This window comes from Erithacus rubecula, assembly GCF_903797595.1.
Source record: "Erithacus rubecula genome assembly, chromosome: 3".
Classification (NCBI taxonomy): Eukaryota; Metazoa; Chordata; class Aves; order Passeriformes; family Muscicapidae; genus Erithacus; species Erithacus rubecula.
Genome location: NC_136689.1, coordinates 30,304,213 through 30,329,752, shown reverse-complemented (window position 1 = coordinate 30,329,752; position 25,540 = coordinate 30,304,213). Strand labels below are relative to the sequence as shown.

The following is a 25,540-nucleotide window of genomic DNA, read 5'->3' as shown; positions in this document are numbered from 1 at the left end:
AGACAGTTACCATCTTTGCTTGCTGTGCCTGTCTCATGAAGGTTTCCTCATTTTTTGAAAACGTCATGTCCCTTTCATGTTACCTCATTTCCCTGCTCCTTTTGCTTCACACATAGATACTTGACCTCTACACCTGGAAAAGCTAAAGCCCTGCAGAGCAGTGGCTTCACTTATTGCTTTTGTTTATTTCAATGCTGCATAGAAATTTGTTGTTGCCAGCAGCTTCTAGTGGGCCTGGCTAGTAATACTTGATTCATGACTGCCTTGAGCTGTTTTTCTACACCCAAGGTAGAAAACACCCCATAGTTTGGATGTTCTCTAATTACCTTTTCTGTATCTGGTATTTTATACCATGCACATGAATTAATTTTCACAGTTTGGAATTAAATTCTTTGAATCTTGTCTGGGAGTTGAAGGAAAGAAAATAGTTGGGGGCAAAAAACCGCAACCCAAACAAACCAACTCTGTTTCCTTTTGTACTGTCTTCCCCCAGCCCAAATCCATAATTAATGCAAAGTGCAAACCTTGGAATTGTTTAATTATTTCAGTATCAGACTGCTATACCATTCAAGTTATTTGAATGCTTGTTCCTTCACTGCTTATCTCTCTCTTTTTTTTTTTTTGTTTGTTTTTTTGTTTTTCTCCAAACCTCCCCCCTTGCCCCCAATCCCCTGAGATTCACACTGACCATTTGGGACTGTCTGCTGCAGACTATTTTAGCCTGTATTTTACGTAACAGACGATAAGTAGGGATTTAAGCTTTGCAGCCCTAAATTCTGGTCTTCAAAAATGATGATTAGAGCCATGTAGCTGTGACATCACTCTAAATCTCAAAATGTGTATGTTTTTACAATCTTAGCTTTTATTTTTTGGAGTGCTGTGTCACTAAGCATCTGATGCAGCTGGGCAGCTCTATACCCCCATGGATTGATGCAATTTAATATAACCCAAACCAAACATCTAAAATTGAAAATGCAGTTTATATAACAAAATAAGAACTTAATGTTTATGTATTTGTAGTATAGGAGGAAAAACCAGGTACAAACACTAACAGTTAATGTGTTCTTTGGATTTTCTTTTCCTGTTGCATTCTGGTATTTCGGTGATTGATGTTAATCATTGTTAGAACTCCCTTTGCAAGGAAGAGAAATGAAAGGTTATCTCTTCCTCTCTGCCTTATGTACATTATTTAATCAAAGGCATGTGAAAAGTCAGTGTAGAAGCCTCTTATGTTCCAAAAAGCTCTTGTAAAATTTCTTGAAAAACTCTGTCCCAGTATGCAGAGCATTTGTTTTTTCTCTGTAGGCCTTGTTGATAGAGAGATTCATTTATACTGTTCTGGCTTTGCTCTGGATTCCTGGCTCTTGTTTGCAAGATCAGAGCCTAAAATATAATTTATCCTGTTCCAACATCAGTGTTCTGGAGATTGAGACTGTTATATGACATTCAAACCTAGAACAGGTAGCAAGATAAAAAGTCTAGCTTCAGGAAATACCACTGCTTCTGGTCTTGTGTATTCCAAGTCTTGTAATCTTTGATAATGCTATTCCTGTATGTAGCACCTGAAGATAATACAATTTGGAGCTTTTTGTTTTTGTTATACAAATTACCACAACTATTGCTCCCTCCTCTAATGGCAGTTTGAGTGGAGAATTAAAACTAGAGATTGCACTCGGCTCTCAACATCTGTCTCCCATGGGCTTCATGAATCATCCATCTGAATTTGTAGAAGGATGGTTTGCTTGACTATGACCTTAGAAATATGTCCTAGTTATTTAAGGCTTCAGTATGAGTACACATTAAAAATGTGTACAAATAATCCACTAATACTGGAATAGTTTTTGCTGCTGTCTGTGCTGTTTGTGACTCAGCAGTTTTCCTCCTCTGTCTGCTTGCCAATGGGAGAAATGCCCTAGTTTTTCCTTATCAGAATACAGATAAAGTCAAACAGGAAATAAGGCATGTGTGATTGAACTCTGTAGATGTTTTCAGTTCTAGCCAGTTATAACACTGTTTGTTTTTCCTGAATAAACAAAAACTTCACCTCGGTTAGAACAGCTTCTGCTGTGTACATACTTTGATAAACTACTTACTTAAAGAATGATTGCTTTGTGAATTGTCTTGGAGATCCAGCTAGGTAACTAGAAGCTAATTGCATTTACCAGAGCTTGATCATTGTAATTGTTTAATTTATTAGTTACCTCTTCAAAAAGAGGTTAAAAAAATTACTTCAAATGCGCTCTTCAAAGTTTCAGGTAATGTATTGATAAATGTTTCCTGGGAAAAGTCTCCTTTGTAGGGAGTTCCTACACATCAGGGCTGTGTCCAGTCTGTATGTTTAACAAGGTGTTATGTTAATGATAAAACTTAACATGGTTATTCTAGAAAATTAAATGAAGTAAACTGTAAGAACTAGAATTAATAGTTATCTGAAACTGCCTTAAGAAAATGTAGGTTTGCTGCCTGCCAGCTGCGAGCATTAAAGGGGACCTACAAATAGGAATTAGTTGCCCTTAGTGATGCATGCTAAACTCTGTTTTTAATTGAACAGAGATGCTCATTTTTTTTCCACTGAATAATTGCCTCTTGAAATTCAACCCATGTGCCTTTTGAATTGCACAGTACTGCACACTTTATTCATGGCATGGTATAACATCTAATAAGCTGAAATATATACATACTTGGCCCCTCCAAGACAAATTCTAACTGATTGCATGAAGTAGGGATTACTGGAGTAACTCCACTGCCTGACTGGTCAAATAGTCTGACTTCCTCATCAAATTCTGTTGTCACATCTTCAGCAGTACAGTTCCAGTGGGCCACCAGAAGATACTAGTTTTGGGAGTCAATTCCCTTTTTCCTCTTGATGTCTCCATCTGAGCTACAAAGCTGAAGGATGATATATTTCCTTTATTGATTATTTTCTTTATGCCATATTTTTAAATATGCTGTAGATGTAGATTTTACTTATTTGGAGGAAAAAATAAGGTTAGCCCCCAGTTTCTTCCTTGCTTATACCATTTGTTGTTTGATTTACTTTTACTAAACAATAAGAGACATGCCTAGAACAAAACTCATACAGCACATTTATACTGAAGGCTTTTATTAATATGCTTTCTTGACCTAGTTAATGGGAACTTTGCAGACAGGCGAAGTCTATTAATAGGTCTGATGATCAGTTACTTAATTGAGTGGTTTGTAGTTGATCCTTCAGAAGGATAACAATGCTAATATACATTCTTGGTCAGCATGTTATCAGGTGGCATAAATGCTAATGAGCTCTACCTAGTAATGTAGAAGGGAAAAAATAATTCCCCCTCTTCATGCAACCCATCATCATTTGAAGGTAAAAGTCCAGGATCTCCTGCAGGAAGGGTTTGAGTGCCGTGGCTTAGAGCTTTTGGGAGTGTGTTAGTCTGTGTGTTTCTGAAGTGCCCCCTTCCCTCTGTTTGTTTTGGTCTATATTAGCTGACTGTAAGCCCTGTGCAGGAACCCTTGCAATTAATTACCTTTGGCATTAGGAGCATCAGCTACACTGAGCCCCTCAGTGCTTCTTGTAACATGGCTGTGGAAAAGCTACTGCCTTAGTTAAGTGAAGAAATTGTTCCTCAACTTTTATCCTGTGATAATACTTGTCTCACCTATAGGCTAGAGGCAAACAGACTGCCTTTTATGAATAGCACCTGGTTTTATTTACAGCAGGAGAGCAGCTAATATTGTTTCCCTTGACTTTTATGGGGTCTTCGATGCTATTTCTGTATCACCAAACTTGTGAGTTAACATCTCTTCAGAGAATCTCTCCAGTTCTGTCCAAGCTATCCATTTCACTTCCCCCTGTTTTGTACAACCAAGGTCTCACTGTAAATGGCAGCCTGTGAAGTTCAGGGGGTCTCTAGAAGTTTCTGCAGGGACAAGGAAGGAATCATCTTTCAGACTGAGGACATGCATGTAGCTTTTATTGAGATAAGCCCATGGGCTCTGGCAGTGAAAAAGACTGAGAGTAACTTCCATATCCCAAATAGAGAAAAGACAGTCTTGGTCTGGAAAGGAAGCAATACTCCAAAAGCCCACTTGATTCCCTTGCTATAATTCAGTCATTTCAGAAAGCCTTCTGCTAAATTACTGAGAAGTTATTAACTGGTATAAAAATACAGCTTCATCTCTTTTGGTGAAATGTGTGTTTTCTTATCTCAATTTGAAGAAGAGATATTTCTGTTAGAAAGCACTTATTTATTAATATTTTTATATAGCAAGAGTTGAAATTGAATGGTCCTGTAAAGAAGCCTTCCAAACCCACTTCCACTTTAATGCAGTAGTTGTAAAACTCAACATTGCCTTTTACTAGTAGAATAAGCTGTCCTCTTTCATGTATGGAATATAATTGAGAGTTTGTTTTTTTCAGTTAAAATGGTAGATAAATCCCCCAGGCAGAAATCCTATGATGTTGCTGTTGAGCCATCATTCAATGAAGATAAAGTTAAGTCATTGTTCAGTAGGAAAAAAAAAAAAAGAGAATGTGAGTTCATGTACGTGTTTGAGTACCAGGTCCAAGTCTGCATGCAGTGAATTCCCTAATGGAATGGATGGATAAGAAAACAACTGAGAACTGTAAAGGGAATTTAAAATCCACTTTTGATTCCTAGGCTTTATAATAAAAATTAATACTGATGTATTAAAAGGAGAAGTTGTTTCAATGTGATTCTTTTCTTCAGCAAATAGTTTAACCATTTCAGAATTAGTGATTTATTAAAAAAATATCCTATGGTATTAGCTGTCATTTTCTTGTTGCTATTAACCTGTCTTTTCTACAAATCAAAAGCCTAACAAATAGAGTTTAAACAATATGTAATATTTAATTAGCTTTTGCTTTGTTCTAACATATTGAAAAATTGTTATAGGAAGAAAAAACTCTGATTTTAGGAAACGAAAGGCTCCAAAGTAGGAAACTGTTAATCTAGGTTCAACTTCCCAAAGATCTTATTACACAAGGACTTAAATTACTTCACTTTCTTCTTCGATTTATCATACCTGAAAAAAATTAGGAAGACCTTTTTCCTCCCCTTTTTGTGGCTAAAGAAGTATCACATTAATAGGTCTGATGATAAGTTACAATTTACCAGCATGCACCTCTTGATGACCCTTTTTTCCTGAAGAAGCAAAGAAGATGTACCAAGAGAAGCAACTGAATGGGAAATAGCTCAGAAGAAATGTGTGTATGCCAGGATATGGTTTTGTTGATTCAGCAGGTGACTGTCATCTCTGTGATAGTTAGGGGACAAGAGTTCATTGCCTCTAAGTCTCGAAACCACAAGCAGTATACAGTTTGGTATGTGGTTGTTAAGCTTCAAAGCCCAAGTGAGAGATTACAAATATGAACAATTGTACGTTTCCCGAGATTTACTTCTGTTTTTAAGTACAAGATAAAAGCAATAGTGAAGTTTTATTCCTTATGTGTGTTTTAAAAAAAATCTGAACCAAAATTGTATCAGATGACTGGGTACAGCTGGCTGACCATAAGAGCACTGCACACTTATTGCAGTTCTGCTGCATTATACATATGTCATATGCAGTCCTTCTTGAGCTTTGTTTTTTTTCTTAACTCTATTTTAAGTTGAGGAGTACTACCACAGATGCATTAGAAGCTTAGAAATTCCCACCCACATTTGACCCTCTCTGACAAAGACATAATAGTTTATTCCAGATCCTGTACTTGCAAGGTCCTGTAACCTTCTGCCCACTTCTTGCTCTCAGAAATTGCAAACTGCCTTTCAGCTCCTATATAAATCTCACTTTGCCTTCCTTTTGCCTTCTCTGAAATCTGGGAGCCTTATGGGGGTATTTTCAGCAAGATGCACACACATGCTTTTAGGCTTTAAGGGAAAGAGCATTTATTGCATAGTGGTTGCAGCTACTTACGATTCCATTTTTATTTTTGTCTTCTTTTTTATTTGGTCTTCATTCTCACACCCAGATCAGGAGCAGTGGCTCCTAATGCATAGCATGGTTTGGGAACATCTGGTATTGGAAGTGCAACTGTTTATGTGAGCAAAGACTTGAGTCTTCCAAAAGCTATGACTGAACTCTCATTTTTGTAGTGCATGTTGACTTAGTGTGGTGTTTCTGGACTGATCAATTATGCTGTGAAATAAGTTCAGTATCAGTCACTTAAGGAAAAAAATATACAATGTGGTTGTTGGTTTTACCTTCTACTTAAGAAAACAGGGTTAAGTACCACTTTGTAGCAACTGAGAATATGTCCCCCATTTAAGGGAATGTACTGCATAAACACTTAACATTCCACACTTAATAATGACATTAACTCTTTCTTCAAAAACCGACATTTAAAAGGCTAAAAACATATAAAACCTGAGTTCAGCTGATTTGTGTAGCAGAGCTTGGGTTGGTTTTAATTAGTGTTGTGAGCAATTCAGATTTTTAACAGCAGATATTTTATTTATTTTAATATTTCAATGGTCTTCAAAGAAACACCAATCTAGTTCAACAAGCAGTTTAGGGCTTGCTGAGCTGTATTTTGGGAATGGCTCAAAAGAAAGTATGCTGTGAAAGCTGAGGGACATCATCCCATGCACAACCTGATTAAACTTCAAATTCTTGGGTTAGGTGGATGTTTTAAAACAAAGTATGTTATATATGTTTGGTAAATCTAGTATAATCTAAATTCTGTAAAAAGTTTTTAACCAGTAAGTGTGTTGCTTCAATGTTATTGCTTCAGCCAAAATTTAAGAATGTCATAGTTACTGTTAATGCTTTTAAAAGAAACATGTTCTACATGGGTGTGATATTGTAGGGAAAAGGGTTCAATTACTGTACAACTAATATTTTGCAAAGCATTTTGCTCTAAGCATGCAGCAGGCTTTTTTAATTCATAATTTTTCTGTAGTTCCTGATGCAGATTTACTGTTTGTTAGTAATAAGTTTTATAGACAGTAGGGGCTGTGACTTGAGTGAGATTTAGCCAGCATTTTGTACATTTATCTGAGTGGGAGGAAAAAAGGACATTAGGAACTCAGACATCAAACTACTGATGTTCATGCTGGCTTTTCCATTTTAGTGGGTCTAGCACTAGAATGTGATCTTTGAGACATGACATTTCTAGTACCTCAAAAGTCAAGATATCTTCACCAAGAATGTTTTTGAGGCTAAACTGCTCATTTGCAGTTTAGGTATGAGATTTGCATGTTTGAGCTGAATTGGGAGTAGTTCAGCAGAACGTTGTCAACAAAATTTACAATTGCAGTCTGATTTGTATATTTTGAAATAATTTTAAAGCCACTGCTTACATATTCAACTCACTTCAGAATTCAAGAGCAAAATAGACATTTGTTTCTCTGAAGCCCTATTGGAAGGAAAGTTCGCTAGGTAGTTTCAGTTACAGATAAGTTTGGGTGTTTCTGTTGCTGATTTAATGTTTTCACATTAGTGATACAAAAAGGAATATGGATTGATGAAAATCTTTAAAAAAAGATGACTGTATGGACTTTTGAGTATTATGCTGTGCTAGGTGGTTTCCTTCTCAAACACAAGTTTTGCTTAATTAAAAGTGCTTGCTGAAATGAGAATAGGCTTAGAAAAGAAAATCTGGTTTTGCTGGACAGGTCGAGTAATTAGGCTAACTTTTGAAAGTAATAAAAAGGCTTGATTGTAGACAAAAAAAAAATTCTGGGCCAGTGTGTGCAAGCAGGTCACCTTTCATCAAATGGTTCCAAGCTGCCTGCTCATCATAATGTGTGATTTAGAATATGTTACAATCAAAAGTTGTGGCAAACTTTCAGGAAATCATGAATGCATGATATGGATCAATTGTATTTTTGACCTCTTCCCGAATTGCTTTCCCAGTAAAATATAGAGTGTAAAAAATGGAATTGCATGGAAGACTGGATGAAAATAGAGAGCATTTGCAAAATCATACGGATGCATATCAGAGAATTAAATAAGAACCACATCTCATAAAAGAGAGAAAGCTATAAAATCAGTGTGCACAAATGAGAAGTTTAAAAGTATGATTAAAATAACAAAGAGGACAATTTTACATTAAGCAATAAGGAAGCCTGGAAAACAGTGGAATATTATAATAAATGCTATAAACTATATAGGAAAAAAATTTCAGACAAAGGGTTGGATTGCTAACAATGTAAAAACATACAATGTGTTTTACAATGCCTCTTGTAACTAAAGAGAAAAAACATTAGAGATACTAATAACAGAATTAGGTTCTACCTGTTGTGTGGAAGAATACTGGTCCAGGCTTATAAGCTTGTTTATTGCAGGATTTGAATCCATCTGAATTAGACCAAAACAGAAGAATGCAACAAAAAACTTGCACAAAATCAAGAAACCATGGCTGTGTTTGAGAGTAACCTTAGCAAATGTTTTCATTCCGTGCTTTGCAACTTCAAATTACTTTGCTATCCTTTTATGTCACCTGTAACATCCATGCCAGTCCTGTTTGTATGTGTTTCTTGTACACATATTTGCTTACATTCCCATTCATGGGATCAAGTAGCAGTGCTGAGGGGCAGCTAAAGCTGTGAAATGCATCTTCTCTCTGGCATACTATGGCTCAAGTGAGCCACTACATCTCACTCATATTATACAACGACAGGTTTTTGGAAGGGCTCCCACTCCTGCTCTTCAAATAGTGTCTCTCTCCATTAAGAGACAGAAAACTATCTGCTGTCCTTTTGTGACTTCCTCTAACTGAGGATACCTGGCTGTTAGTGACTAAGCTGGTCAGACTAACCTAAAAGCTGAGACTGTCTTTCAGTTTTAACCCTTTGCCTTATTTTCCCAGTTTAAGCTCCTAAGTGTCCTAGAAAAAATATAGCCATGTTAATTTTTGCCTCTTCCCTCCCAGGAAACCCATATGTAAATTATTTTTTAATCTCTTGGAGAGGATTTGTCTGATTAAAGAACATAAATGAATGGGGAGGGAAGGCAGTATCAAGTGGAAGGGGGCTGATTCAGATGATGCACTATTAGATGGTTATAACTGCTCAGAAAACACTACTGTTTTAAACCCATGTGGGAGAAAATGACTTGTGCAGGCTCTTTCAGTGCTGTTCAAAGCCATGTGCTGTTTAAAACTCTTATCTGGGTGAAATCATACAGGAAAAGATTTGTCTCCCTTTGGATTTGGTAATGGCCTCCAAGCCCACAGTTACTTGTCTTCATAAAGTGGGTCATGTTTTCATTCTAGATAAAAATAAAACACAGGAATTTACACTACATATAAATATTTTCATACTTGAGATATCTTTCAAGTATTCTGAAGATTTTTTGTCTGCAATAGCTAACCCCACTCTGTAGACATATTAAAGTAAATTTCCAAGTAGAGACACCTTAAGTGTAAGAGACTTTTGGAGAAATTGCTTCAATTTCTCTCTTTTTTTTATGAAGGTACAGAAGTGAGAACACACATTTCAGACATTTTCAGATATTCTGACTCGTGGTTCCATGATGGCACTGTCTGCTCAGCTATGTGATCCTTACAAGGATCCTTCTAGGACTCCCTGGTGGGAATTCCTGCCTTTATAGAGGTGTTTACTGACTTTTCTATGTCATGACCAAATTTTCTCCTTTCTATTTGTCTTCTCTGATGTAAGAACCCGTAGGTGCTATTGAGAACCTTCTTCGCTCCAAAATTTGAACTTGGCATTCAAGGAACTTCTAAAATGTGAAACATACAATTTAGTGTGCCCAGATACACTTCAGGCTTATAGGTCTGTGGAAAGGTCTCTGGAAGATGTGTAGTCAAGGTTATCACTTTCCAAGATATAACACCGGATGATTTAATCTCCCCTAATTAGAAACTTAAATCTTAACAGGATCTACTGCATGTGGCAGCATCTGAGATGCTTAGGGAATCAGTTCTATGTTTCAATAGCTTTTCCTTTTTTCAATGATTTTCCATCTGATATTAATCATTGTAATCAGTTGGAGCCAAAGCACTAACTAGTTTCCCAAAATGCCACTTACTTTTGTAAAAACAACCTCAGAAATTAAAAAAAGAAAAATCCATCTAATGGCATATCTACTTCATTTAGATTATATTAAGGCCACTGAATTCTCTTCTTCTTAAGACATTGATAATAGCCTTAAGCAATTTACACTTAAATGATAATTGTAACTCTAGTGACTCAAAAATGAATCTCAGCCTGGTTAGCTGGTGCAGTAATTTCAAATATAACATTGCTGCAGCATCACCTTTTCTGTGTACATCTCTTAAAATAGATATTGCTGTCTACTTTCTGAATGTGATAAAGGACTTCATGTTACTCAAATTTAAAGATTGTTGCCCCACTTAAAGTTTCTGTATAATAAAGTTCCATGCATAAGATAAATGGAACTAAGACATGCTAATAATAAATTATTTTATGAAAGCTGATTATTTTTGTATTTTTACGCCATGCAACAGTGAAAGTTGCAATCAGTTCTGATTCTTTTGTTTATTTTAAGAGCAGATGAATTGCTTGTAGCAGAAGCTTTTGCTGTTTTGCCTGCAGAGCGAGTTGATTCCAGATTGGATGTAAAGTATTTGTTACTTGAATTTATTCTGCAAGGCTGGCAGTTATATATTTATGTATGCAAAATGTAATACTGCTAAATGTTTGGAATGAAATAGCAGATTTTTGTTGGCACTAGGATCTAAGGATGGAAATGCCATTTGGTACATAAAAGCAAAAAACTGTAAATTACTACAGTACTAACTAGACTAAACACCCATAGTTCCTTTCATGAGAAATACATTACTGAATTACATATAGTTTATTTTTAAATCACCCATAAATTATGCCAGCTATGTTTGAGGAGAGAGACAAGTATCAATAGTTTTCACAGCTTGCGTGAAGAGCAGGAAAATAAACCTGATACATTACATACTACTTTTTTAATAACTTCTTTTGTTGCTAGAGCTAAAAGTGGACTAGGACAGCTCATTGAAGTATTGACTTTTTATCTTCCCTGCAAAGCCAAGCTGTCCTGAAGAAAGAATGCTTGGCAATTTTGTGTGTCTTTTGATGAGACTGAACAAGATCAATTAAATCTCAGAAGTTGTGTATATCCTTTGTGCAAAACAGACCATGTCTATCCCACCTGTTATTTTATCTTTGTACAGGTCAGTACCTTCATCTGCTCATACATTAGTACAGTCTTCATCATTAATATGGTAATTATATTTATTAAATATTATTATAGTATATATACCACAAAGCTGAAACAGTATAGATTCATTTCACTTTTCCTAAACTGGTAAAATAAAATAAGTCATGAATTTTTCCAATAGCCTTGCACAGCCTGGTTTTAGTTGAATGTTTGGGTCAGGGAGAGTTTAGAACTGGTTATGGAATATTAAAACTTGTAGTGAAAAGATAATAATGGCTGAAGCTGAATGATGGTAAATCTTGTGATTTACTACTCACTGTGTTGAAGAAGAATCACTGGGATTGTTTTACCTGAGCACTGTATGCTGAGAGCTGTCATAACTTAAAGGCAAATATGTTCCCTGCTAAACTACCCAAGCTGGGGAGTGAACTGTGTCTGCTCTCAGGTTGGAAAGCAAGCTGGGGGGGAGTGTTTGAGGGCTGTCTCACCTTTCTAAATGAAACTCTTCTGTTCTTCAAAACATTTCATTTCTTGTCATCTTATTACTTATGTTTTGCTACAAGGATGAGGATCATTCAAGTTTATATTCATTCAGAATGTGGATATCTGAAACTGAGCTGCAGAATTAATAAACTATATCCAGAATGTGTTTGTATGCAAGCTCTTCTCCAACAGAGATGAAAACTGCATAGAAATGGAAACATACTTCTACATACTTTTATAAATTTGTGAAGTATTAAACATAATGGCAAAATTAAATCCTTAAATTATGATTGGCAGTAGTGTTAAAAAATTGTGAAGTTCAAGGCAGTAAGGGGGATGTGTATAGCTTTTGCCAAAAATTCTCATGTTGCTCTTCCTTCTTTTGCACTATAAGGTCAGGGAAATTAGTATGAAGTTGTGCCTGGAATCAATCTGGACTTATTTCTACAAAACAATTCATAACAGCAGTATATTTGAAATAAAAAGTTATTATCAGAATATGCCATAATTTATAAGCTTAAATTAAAACACTTCTGGTGAGTTCAGCACAAAGAGTGGGCTGCAGGAAGGAAGTGAGGTTCATCTCACTAACAGTCACCATCTGAATCCTGCAGAGAGCTCTGTGTCATCTTTTCATCTGTCCTATATGCAACTCCCTCACGAACATATTAAAACTAATAATAGATTCTCTTTCTGGTTTATCAAAGCTAATCTGTAATTTGATGGATTCATTTTAGGGACTAAAGTAAATGTCTTAAATATGGAAGCAAAACTTAAATTCTATTAAAAGATTAAACAAATATGGTGAATAGTTGCAACTGGATTATTTTATATACTAATATATCTTGCCATTAGTGACAGTTGTCAAAGGAACATATTTGTAAGTGTCATTCCTAATAATTCCAATGGTTTAGTAGTGCAGATGGAGTCAATTGAGTGAAATTGTCACTAGCTTATTCAAAGTACTTTTGCTCTATTTTAGTTTACATTTCAAATTGTTAAGCTAAATGCACATATTTCTGTAACTGTTGGATTTTTTTCTCTGATGAACATAGTGAAAGAAAAAGTTTGGTTTTTTTTTTTTCTACGAATCGACTGCATAAGGATAACTTGATGTGTATTTTGGGGAGGAACTGCTCAACTATGAGAAGTGATTTTTCTTCTTGGCAAAATTCCAAATATTCTAAGCATATGGAACAGTTTAGCAGAAAATACATAATTATCAAACAGATCTGTCTTTGCCACCTTGAAAATTATTTCTTGTGGCAGGGTAAATGAAACCTCATGTTTAGATTTTATTTCATTTGATCTTTCACTGCTTTGGCAGCAGAATACAAAAAATATGACAGATGGCACCATTAAAATATGACTTGATTTGTGCTTACTCTAATATGAATCTGAATATGCTTGATAAAGGCATGGCACAAACTTCTAACTGAAATTTTGAAGCAAAGTACATTTATCTTGGTAAGAACATGAATAGTCTGTGTAACTGTAAAAACAGATTTAATATCATGCAGGTGTTCACAAGAAAATATGTGCACATTATTCCTTCTATTATAAATAAAACTGCAATCAAATTTTGGCTCTAATCTTGTTTCTGTTTTTTTGTGGAGGCCAATATCAGTGATTGCCAATTCTGTATTGCAGTGTCCACTCTGTGGGCAGATAGCCTTACTGATGATGTAGTCTTACCTATAAAAAACACTTTTTACAACATAAAAAATGTTCTGTCAGGATTAATTCAGTATGCTCCCTTTACGTAACTTCTGATTTTTGTTTATTACTTTGCAAAATCTAAAGTCTTTTGAAAACTGAATTTTCTGGACTAGATTATGCATTTCTCATGAAACACTCATCCCATAACAAAGTGGTCCCTTTTCAATGGGGACTAGGTCAGGGCCTGACCTTGTCTTTTTTAGGTCAGTGTCCCATATGGAACACGTTTCTGATTGGATCTTTCAGACTTGATAAAATTTTATTTTAATTATTCTTTTCTATATTGGAGATATTTTTCAACAGGAAGAGTAGATATTATCTGTACCCCCAGCTTCCAGACTTTTCTGCACTGGAAAAGGAAGGAGTGGGAACTACTTGTGGCAGAGGAGTGAATAAAACCTGCTTTATATCCTGCTACTGAAAAAAAGAGATATGTAATTTTCTTCAGTGGCTCCCAGCTGTCAGAGGAACCTGAATTTATGCCATATGGGGGAAGAGTCAGGAGAAATCCAGTTTCTGCCCATGCTTAGGGTCAGGGTGAAGTAAGTACCAAGCTGTTCTTACCCATGCAGAGGGAGGTACAGCATCTGTGAATGGTGGGGCTTACAGTGGAACTGGGGAAACTGAAGTACATGTGGTATTTAAATTAAGAGTTTTCTCCATAGTGTGTTGGATATAGAACCCCAAATTTCATGTATCAGGTCCTTTGTATGGATCTGGCCTTCTGCAGTACTCTGGCCTACAGCCACATCCATCTCTCTCGCAATTGTCCACTTTAAAACAATGTTTCCTGTTACATAACTGCTTTCAGAAGGCTGGGAGCCAGACAGTAACTGGCTAAACTAAAATGTTAAGAATGTTTTTCACTTCAGTAGCTACAATTAATAAATACTCATAAGTATTTTTTGTAAACTTGTAGTCGTTCTCAATTCAGCTTTTTCTGGTGGGACTAAAACAAGTGATGTGGAAGGCTTTTTATTAAGTTTGACTTAGCTGTCTTTTTTTCCTCCCTTCCAAAGATTTTGATAGATTCTCTTTTGAGGTAGTATTGAGGAGTGCATTCCTGTAGAGCAGGATTACTCCATTTATCAAGCAGTTTAAAACAGCTGAGATTCTCCAGAAGATATGAGAGATGTCACTCAGTTTGTCAAATCAAGTTAGGCACTTACAAATATCCCAGGAACAAGAACAAAGAAGCCCTAGAGAGTGCATATTACAGGAGATGACTGCATTTGTCATGTTTAGCATGGCAGAATGCAGGTTAGGGGTTATTATTGCTGTCTGTGAATATACCAAGTAGGGTAATGCCAAAAAGGGAGAGGTTAATGGGCAATGTTATCAAGCTGGACATGATCAAATGGTCACTGGTAATTTGAGGATTTCTAATAAAATAAGCAAAATAAGCCTTACTAGAATGTCAGTGAGGGGAAGAAAAAATTTTAAAAAACAGGAAGAACTAAATATTGTTGAGATTTAACTAAATATTTACTGTGGTGAGGTGATGTAACAGCAGTTATTGTCTGAAAATGTTGTTTTGTCCCCTTTAAGGCACTGCATCTTCCAGCTTAGCTTTTTAATGACATTTCAGGTGCAGTGAAAGGTGAACATGCTTCAAAAAGCATTTTGTGAGGAAATAGTAATTACTTACATACAGCCTTTCCAATGTTGTAATTTCTTTAGAAATAAGAATTTATGGAATTCCCAAACAAGAAAGGAATGCATGTTAAATGAAGAGTCAGTGAAAGGGGCTGTTCTTTCTGAGCATCTAGCAAAATCTCATGTTTACTGTAAAGCTGTGGAACCAAGTTATGTGGAAGCAGATGGAAATCCCTTTTAAATTGTTCTGCAGTATTGTCAACTTCAGAGATAGCAGACACTGCAGCAACACACTATGAGCTCCTTGGCCAGGTGCTGTCACAGCTCCAGAGAAGTCCCTTTTGCTGCTAGATTCCCAGAGCAATCTTTGTGTTTCTGGACAGTTTCAAAACACAAAAACCTTCCCCACAACACAAACAGAAAACAAACAAAATCCCTAAACTCTCAACACCCCCAATCTCTCCTCTCCCCAGCCAAAAAACATTCTGCCACATAGCTCTTCTAGAGCATAAAACTGCAGTGAGAAATTTAAATCTTGGTACTATTCTATCACTCATCTTTCTTTGTGTGTGTGGTTGCCCTCCAGGGCAAACTCATCAAGGCAGGAGCTTTCTGTGCTTATGTGAATCTCTGAGTCAATTAAGTGGTGATGTTTAATGAATAGCATTTAAGTATCTGTCTTGATTTCTGAAGAAGTTTACTAAAAGTAGAATGGAAGCATTAAAATATATTAGGAAAATTTTGTGTACCTTTTGGTTTACTGAAAAGCTTTTTCTATGAAAGGAGCCTATTATTTCTGTATTTAGAACTATTGGGAATAGAACCTTAACTGGAGTGATTTTTTAAAATAATAAGTAAAACTTTATATATTAATTTTAGAATCTTAAAAACATAAAATATTTTAAAATATTTTATGGTATTGAAGAAAAGGATCTGTCTATGAGAACTGGTAGGTAGCATATTAATGAAAATACCATTTTGCTTTAAGTTTAATGTTCATGTTGAAACTTCATGTCTGACTCAACTAAGCAGTTGTTTCTGAAAGATGAGTAAATGAGTTGTTCTGTAAGTTTTTGTTAATACTTGTTGTGTCTAGGGTGTTTTTTAATATTTAAAGTTTTAAATATTTTAAAAACTTATTATATAAAATCCTGTCATGCTAGAATTACTGGAATAAGCTTTGCAAACTTACACCCATGCTTTGTCTGTGCTTTTATCAGACCACTTCTATCAGGTTTACTTATGGACGGACTAGCAAGGAGCCCCTGTGGGGGAGAGCAGATGACAGAGGTAGAGGTTCCTGTTACCCCAAGTCCTCTTCTGCCAGAGTTTGTCTGTGTGCTCCAGTTCCCCTTCTTTGCAGCATTCCTTGGCTTTCTCTTTCCCTCCTCCTTGGGGTTGTAATGAATAAAATATAGTTTTCCTTTGCGTCACAGCCTAACCCTTAGCAACATAAGTTACATAACGCTTGCTGTTGCTATTTCTGTTTTCTGATGCTAGATCAGAAATACAGATCTCTGTCCTGTGCAACCTCCTAGGCACAGTTTTCAATAAAAGTCTCTGGGATAAAATCCAGTCTGACTTTTTTCTCTTTTTCTCCTTTCTATATAGGAAGCCATTGAAATTTTTGTTTGTTATATGGAGACTATAATCGTTCATGGGTCTATAATTCATAAACTTTTTAAACATAGCACACCAAAATTGTCAGAAAAGATGATATTGAAATACTGTGCATTTATAAGCTTTAAGCTTTGTGTAATCTAATGTGATTTTCATATGGAGCACTGAAATCTCTCTCAATTAGAGAATCTGAACTTCCAAATCTTTACTGCATTTATCCTTGCACTGCTGGTGGAGCTGAAGTGCTCCTGTTCTGGTTTCATGGTTAAGGAAATGAAGTGTACAGTGCCTGTATGATTTCCACCATAATGCACAGGAAGATGATGTCAGAACCACAAAACCATTCCTCCTCTCAACTTTTAGGCATATTTTTGATAACTTCCTCATTGTATCCAGCCTCTCAGTCTTTCTCTTTCTTGCCTGGTGACCAACAAGCCTGCCCCACATATACACTGTAGTGTATCTTATAATCCTGTAGTTACTTGAAAGGTATAATAGTGCCTGTTGCTGTGTGAAAAATAAAAAATATACCTAAGCCATAGGTTGTGCACTCTTTATTGCCTTCCTCATTTTTGGATGCAGAGTTCTGCTGTTTTAAATTGCTGCCATGACTGAAGCCACGGGGAAGAGACATCTGCCACTTTTGCAGGCTATTGCAGTTAGAGCATTGTTCTTTTAGCATATTTAACCATGCAGTTTTGGATATTTCACCAAAATAACAGTGGAGACCCAGTATCTTGTCCAAATTCTGGCTCAGGAAGTTGCTATACATTTAGCCCATCATAAACTCATTAGGTAAGATCTAATTCCTGTCCTGGTTACCTGCTGTTACCTATTCAGTTTCCATAGGAGACTAAGGTTAGGGTTCATTTCTTCTAAGAGGCTTTTAGCCAGTATAAAAATACTGCCAGGATGAGTTAAAGATGTTTCATACAGACTTTCCTATGTTTCAGGTGCTCAAAAGAAAGAATATATGATTTTCTTCCTCCTACTAAGTATTTTCACATGTACTCATTAATTTAGCAGAACGGTAACTTTTCAGAACAATCAACTATTAAAATGCATCTGCTTGGTTTATTATAAATGAGTTTTAGGATTTAAGCTGTGGTCCACTAAACATGCAACTTGTAAAAGAGCAAATAAGTTTCCAACTTTCTAGTTCACTGTATCTTCAAGTTATTTTGAGAAGTAGCTGATATGGACTTGTATATTTTTTTTTTTATATATATGTAGTTTAATCACTATTTAAATGAAAAAAAAATCACAAATTTAAATGAAAATCTTGTTGTTTAGAAGATGCTCAAATAATATGTTCAAATATAGAATATCATAAAGTAAGGGGAATTAAAGTACTATGCTGCAGTATTTCTAAGATATGGTGGTTTATCAACAAAAGCTGTTGTTTGTTCCTGCTTTTGTTTGTTGTTAGTGCTGGTAAATTTTACCAAGCAGCAAAATTAGATTTAGAGAAAAGATTATTTCTTTTTTCCTCCCCAGTAGAGCAAATGAGTGTACGCATTTACTATCTTATAAGTAATCTTGTGATTCAGAAATGTAATTTCTGGCAAATTTGTGGCTCCCTTTGAGTCTTGGCCAATGAAATTTGATTGAAGTTTAGGTAGAATAAAAGGTGATACTCCCGCCAAGTTTTTGTCAGTTTTATGATTTATAGCTCTGAACATTGGAAATGTATCCTTGCTGTAGACCTGGAAACCAAGTAGAACTGATCTGAACTCCAGACATGTCAAGTTTGAAAGGGCAAGCAACAGACTTCCTTATGCCAAAAATAGCTTTCATGCTAAATTATTTAAGCATATTATTTGATCACACACAAATGAAAAATAGTATTTTTCACTTTGGACATTTTTTTTATAGTAGGGGAAACACAAGGTCATTTTAAACTTAGATGGGTTTTGTTAGGTGAATGTGAAATATCACACGTTCAAAAATCATGGTACTTGGTATTGAGGAAAATGTTGTGTGCTGCTTTTATCCTCACGTATATTTGTTATATATTGATTGCAATGAAGAGACTATTTTGGACTCCTGCAGCAGTTCAAGTAATGTGTACCACTTCTGTGCTTTTCTCTTGTTGAGTGTAAAATATGTATGAAGACATGTCTGAAGTGTAAGTACAGCGGGGCCCTTGGGAAGTTCTGAAGCTGTGCCTTGAGTAATTTCAGTCCAGACAGAATATTTACTGGTTTATTTTTGGTTTGTAGGTCTGTTTTTATCCATGGTCTCTGAAATGTTCTAGTAGAATTCTTAGTAGACCCTTAATGGTGAATTTTTTTTATCTTGATTGTGCCAAAAATATGAATATTTCCTCATAGTCTAGCAAATGTATGGCTGTAGTAAGTGCTTTGGTGGCAGCCACTACAGGTTCTATTAAAACATTTTCACTAATGTTTCAATAGAAACCCTAATGTTTCTCTTGAAACATTTGGTATTAAGGCACTTTTAATCTTTGGAATCATCTGCTTTGGAGATGAAAGTTTCCTTTTCCTGTTCTTAGCCTAAGCATTTTTGGGCAAGTCCTACATTTCTTCCTCCCTTAAATAAAATTTTTTATACTTGAACATCCTTGCAGATGGGTAGACTTGTACTCTCTCTGCTGTGTTTGTATAGCTGATGAGTATTTTATTTGGTTTGAATTTGAGCTAAAAAAAAAAATACTGAAAGACTGGAAATGGAGGGGTGCACATGCACAGAACTTGTGCATCCTGTGCAGGTCTGTGGTACTGCTGGGCTCTGGTTGTACACCTGGAAATATTTGATTTCTAGAGATTTGTAACATCAGTGAGCAATCTATATCTGTACAGCAGTTATGTTATTGACTCAAAAAAGCCCAGGAAATGGCCAGAACCTGACCACTTACCCTCATTCTGTTCTCCTTTTTTAAATAGTGGAAATAATTTTTCAGGGTTGGTTTTTTTTTTCTTTTGTTTTTTTTTTTTTTTTTTTTTCTCTTTTCTCTCTCTTCTTAGAACTTACTCTGGTAAATATTTTATTCCTTCTCAGTCTCATTTTTTTCTTCTTTCACCAACCATAACCTACTAACATTGCTTTAAAAAATATTAATTGTGGTATGATTTATCCTCTTGTGATAAGCTGAAGATATGCTTATGAATCAATGTACCACATCTTCTGAGGCTGAAGGTTGGTTGTTAGTGGTTCTTAAAGTATATTTGGTTTTCTTATGGAAAGTAAAGGCAGCTCCTGGTATGTTTTAATGGTAATTTTTCTGCTTTAAAAAATATTATTCAAAAGCAGTTCCAGTATTTTCATAATTAGATGTATTCCTTGATGCTTAAAGTGGAAAAATGTATCCTTTGTTACTTGTCACAAATGCAAAATTTCATCCTAATTTTGCTTATATTTACAAAATCTGGTTATTTGACTTCCATGGCTACTTTTGTAAGGTGTTTTCTTCTGATATTGCTCTGAAATCTTCTGATGTTGCTCTGCACATCAGGAAAGTGATGTATTTTTTTTCATTTTTATTAATGTATTTACATTTATTTACATTGCATTACATTTACTGTTTCAGTACTAATGGAGAACACACATTGTTATACATTGCTCCATCCATCTACAGTTTACTGCAATTTAGAAGCTGTACTGTACTTTATAATACAGTTTACCAGGAAGACTACTCTTAAATTATTTCATCTTCAGACATGTAAGGAAGAGGACCCATTGTAAATCTATTTTGACAATTATTCAGAATCATAAATGAAAAGGTAGGAAATGGAAAATTTAAGGATGCAGAACACTGTGAAAACCTTTTCTCCCCAATATGTAATGTGTTTTTTTTCTAAGTGCAGCCTACACAGGAGTCAGTCTTGCCTCATGTAACATAACTACAGCTTTAGAACTAGTTATGATAATTCTGAATTTTATTTATTTTCTCTTGTATCTCTAATACAGAGCAATCCTTCACAAGTTTTATTACTAAAATGTTTCATTTTTGCTATCTAGAAGTATATTTCCAAAATATGAAGTCGATGCATCTTTTATCTTCCTAGAAAAATAATTGCATTTTTTCCTTTTGTTACTTAACTTTCATAAACATTTCTGCCTTGACAGTGTCAGAGATTTCAAAATCTTTTATATAATCTTAAGTAATGGAAATAGATAAAGTTGCATGAAGATACATGGGTGTGTGTATATATAATACTTTCTCCCACTTAAAATGGATCTTTCTCCAGTGTAAACAGTTTAGCTTATGTTAATGATTTAGGCAAGAGTTTAATATTAAACTACTGTTTTCTCAGTAGTGCCTTCTTGTTTTAACTGGTGACCTTCGTGTTGAGGCTTAGCATTTGTTGCTGGAGCAAGACCACCCCCCCCTCAAGAGATCTGTTGTTTTTGTACAGTAATCTAGAACAGACAAGTAGAATTTATAAATCTACTGAAAAGGTTATGAAACGGTCTCAATTGGCTTTGACTGCAAACTTTGACCTGTTTGGCCGGATTTTGGAAACCGTGCCAAGATTTGATTTAAAGCAGTTCTGGGAAACCCTTTAAGATTAAATTCCAGGGCTGCATGACTGATGTGCTAGTGATATATTTGTGGTATTAGACAAGTGTTACTTCAATACAGTTTTAGGCTTGAACAGATCATTCACTTAAAAGTAAAAATTAGTTAAAATCTGATTCAAAGAAATTTGTTGCATCTCAATATGTAAAAGGTCTGATTTAAAATTTGGCATCTTGATGTTCTGTTTTCTACACGTCTCAATAGTGAGCTACTCTGACACCTTTAAAATAATTTGCTATGCTTTTTCTTTAGGGAAGAAAAGGTAGGAAAAGGAAAAGGTTCTAAACACATCATACTTTGGTATGGTTTCCATGAAGCTTTTAAGCCAGCAGTTGCTGAAATGGTTTTATTCAGCACTCCAATAACACGTGGCTGGATTAGATGAATTTTGAGATGGAAAGTTTAATCATACATTTTTTTTCACTCCTTTGATAATAAGAGACATTTGGTGTGTGAATGCTAAGGTTTCAGTGGTAAAACATCTCTCCAGACTTGACAGCTGAGCACCAGCAAATGTGTATTTATGTCAGAAAAACTTCTTTTTGCACTCAACACAGAAAAAAACCCCTTTTATTTATTTTTCTCATTTACTTTGCTCTTTCTCATGACTTGGAAAATAAAATTTAATTTTTTTCCAAATTTAGTGGTTTCTAAACTACTAAATTTGAGGAAAGCAGTATAATAAACTTGGTTTGGCTGAGTTGAGTATTGACAGTGATACCCATTGATGGATGATTCTCTGTTCTATGGTCAGGAAACTGATTATTGCATAAAATATGTCACATTGAGGTTAAAGGCATTTTGTATTAGATTCCCTTGTTATGATATTTCTTTTGAATATTTGTATAAGTGTTGTAGGTGTGTCACTGCTTTCGTGAATAGGGGAAGTGGAACAGTTTTTGAACCCCTTTGTATTTAATTTAACAATCTATTTTTCATCCTTAAAGTAACATCAAATTGAAGTATGTATGTGTTAAATCAGGCTTCTGCATGAATGCTCATCAGAAACGTTTCTAGATAGTTGCTAACATACATACCTTATGATGAAGGTATATGTATATACATATATATACATACATAGATATATACATATATATATATATGCACATTACCTCTGTATCTCCACTTTATGAACTTTGCAACAATTAGTACAGGTAGGGCTCTCTCAAGTGCATCAGTTAGAGTGTGTTTGAACTTGCTTTGTGACAATTTTGTGATGCTCTACTGTTGTAACTTCTGGTAAAGAGAATAAGGAATCATCATTTACAGGATTCCTGTTGAGGGTGCTCTGGCAGCTACAGATGGCTGCCTGGTCACTGATTTTGCAAGCTGAATTGGATAAAACAGTGGAGCTGGGACTTGAGACAGCAGCCTGCCAAATGAGGAAGTCATGGCAAAGATTCTTAGTGAGAACAGGAGTGATAGCCTGGAAGGAAGAGGATGCTGGTTGTGGGTTGAAGCTCCAGGGGAGCATACCTACCAAGTGTAAACCCTAGAAATCAGGTGTTGGAAGGTGAAAAGACCTTTTTCATCTTGGACTGGAGTCTCTCTTGAAGGATAGAGATTAAATGAGATAGCATAGAGATTAAATGAAATGGTGGATAGACTTATTTTTTTAATATTTTTTCTCAGATTACCATCTGAACATCTCAGAAGATAATTAATGAAATTAATCTATCATGAATTATTAGTTGATTCAGCAAGCTGCTTATAACTCATGCAGTTTCTTTTATTGACTGTTGGTGCCTGGAAAGAAGGAAGATTGCCTAATATCTGTTGTCCTTACATATTAAAAATAATTTTTTAACGAAGACTTACATGGTTTTAAAATGAAATATGACTTTTGGCAGTATTTAGAACTCAATTGCTAGAATTCTGTTTCAGACCTGAAGTAGTAGATGTATGTCAAATATTTTTTCCCCCACTCTATACTGTTAGTCTAATAAAGTACAATACATCTCCATAAAAGTCTCCTATCACCTGGATGTAACAGTTCAAGGCAGAGATAAGAAGCTGGTAAATACTGATGTAACCATAGTTATTTAATTTATCTTTGTAGATGTAATGTAAAAACAACTGTCTTTTACATTTGCTGGCTTGGGTGCTAAAGCATTTCAAAATCATAAAACAAATGTATCAGAATATATAATTTTTACTTTTTTATGTCTAAATGTCACTATCTAGTTGTCTTTGAGATTCAGCTTGTAGTTCAAATCAGGGAAGTCTAGGCAATGGAATTGATGCTTATGGCTGGACATAGGATTAAATGACAATCATTAACCTACTTGGAAAGCAGGTGCTTACAATCCAACCCTCCTGCTAAAATTGTGTAACAGATGTTTTTTGGTTTGGAGTTTTTTGTTTCCTCATTTGGTTTTGGGGATTTTTTACAAGTGTAAGAAAATTTACTTTATTTTTGATGCTTTAGAATTATTAATGGGAAATTGAGAAGTAATTTAATAGTGAATATATTCTAGAGTATGTGTACAGATTTTTCCTCTTTAATCTGTGGGAGTATTCATGTTTTAATTCCCTGTGTAGGAAAATTAAGAGGATAGCCCACAATGAATTGTATTTAATTCAGAGATTCAACGACTATAAATAATGAACTTATTTTGAAATTATTTTGTCTGATGATAAGTAAGATAGACTATGAGAACTAGCAGAACACACATGGCTGATTTTAAGCTAGGTGATGTTGACTGTAATGTTATTTTTGGATGAGTTATGCTTTTTAAGATTTAGTTCTCCTTTCCATTAGCTATTATTATATCTCTAGCTGGTATTTCTGAGGCCATGTCATTGTGTGGCTAAGTCTGCTTAGAATTGCTTCTTAGCAAGGTGGTCTGTAAGGGTCCTTGTTTCTGGTTAGCTTCAATTTGACAGCATAGAAGCACACATTACAAATGTGCATCCTGCTATCTGGGGTTGCTCAGTGCCAGGGACTTGGGTGACTTGTAGCAAGCACTGACAGGCCTGTGATTTATCTGTCAGAACATGGTAAATTTGAGTTTCTTTTATTTTTTTTTTTCCAGGAGTTGTGTACAAAATTATGGATATACAGCTCTAATTTCTACATTATCTCCCATTTTTACTAATCCAGGTTGTTGACAATTTTCCATGTGCCTTAGTTGTAAACAGCTTGATTCCATTCACATTCTGATTTCTGTAAAAGGTGTAAATTCCAATTCAGGAAAATGTTTAACTTCACATGTACCTCTTGTAGACCTTGAAGTTTAGGAGGAATATAGCCACCAATGCATCAGCTACCTTTGAGCTCAGGAGCTCTGATAGATTTTCTCTCTGACAGTGCTTTATCCTATCAGACATTATGAAAGGAAAATCCCACTTGTATTTAATGACATACAGTATTTTGCAGAATGGCAAGGGTGATTAGGCATCTTTTCTTGCAGCTTTCACAGCTGAGTGTGGACTTTTTCAATAATCATACAATATAAATTTTAAAACATTTTCTTTTACTGCCTATTGGCTTCAGGGGTGTTTGGTGAATAATCTAAATATCCTTTTGAAACAATGCTAGAAAAAATATTTGCTATGTAACCTATTAACATGAATTTGCAACTGAACCTCTGTGTGGCCTGTTGCAGGACATTTTGACTAGCTTGTAGGAAGAACAGCATTAGGGTTTTAATTTCAAAGCAAACCTTTAGATGAATTCTTTAGAACATGTTTTTCCTCTGTGGTGCCTTTAAGGTATATTTTATTGAAAACTGTCTCGTTTGAAAGTTCTTAGCTGCCATGATAGCTTAAAAAAAAGTGAAAGGCATAATTTATCTTTCAGTTAATATATGTAGTGTAAAATATTATCTAATATATTTAAAAGTGAGTGAACAGAAGTTCTTCAGGATTCTTACTAAAGTTCTGAACAGTGGAAAAATAAAGGTTTTCAGCAGGTATAAAAATCATTTGAAATTTAGGCTGAATATCCCATCATTTTGAGAAATTTGAATTTTTCAGAAGAGCAGTTGTTTTTATAGATTTTATTCTATTATAAATTTCCATTGCTTTGCAGCATAGAAATTTTGGAATTGGGAGGTGGTGGCTTTTAGTTTCATGGTAAAGGTTTAAGGTGCATTGCTCAAGTAATTTTATGCAGTTTAGATACTCCAGACCTACTCAGACTAATTTCAGATTTGAAGCCTTTTTTCCCCCCCGCCTCTTTTTTGGAGCAGTGAAAAGTAGGTGTATTCTGAGTTATGGATGATCTTTTAGTATGTAGTTTTATTTGACAGTATCTTGTATATTAAAAAGATGTAGAGATGGGAATGGCTTTTAGGAACTTCATAGCAATGTGGTCTGATTCTTCATTTCTTAGTCATTGGGTAATTTTTTTTCTTTCAATTAGATACATTTGTGATCTGAATAATGATGACTCATTGTTACAGTATTTTATCAGAAGTTGGAAAGAGTGCCTAGTTGTTTAAAAGGTTAAATTTT

General features: G+C 35.1%; 1 protein-coding gene across 1 annotated transcript in view; it reads left to right on the top strand.

Annotated features, from left to right (window-relative positions):
- The window catches only part of AHR (aryl hydrocarbon receptor), a 62,024-nt gene that overhangs the window by 12,678 nt on the left and 23,806 nt on the right, over positions 1-25,540 (top strand). The gene's annotated exons all lie outside the window — the stretch shown is intronic.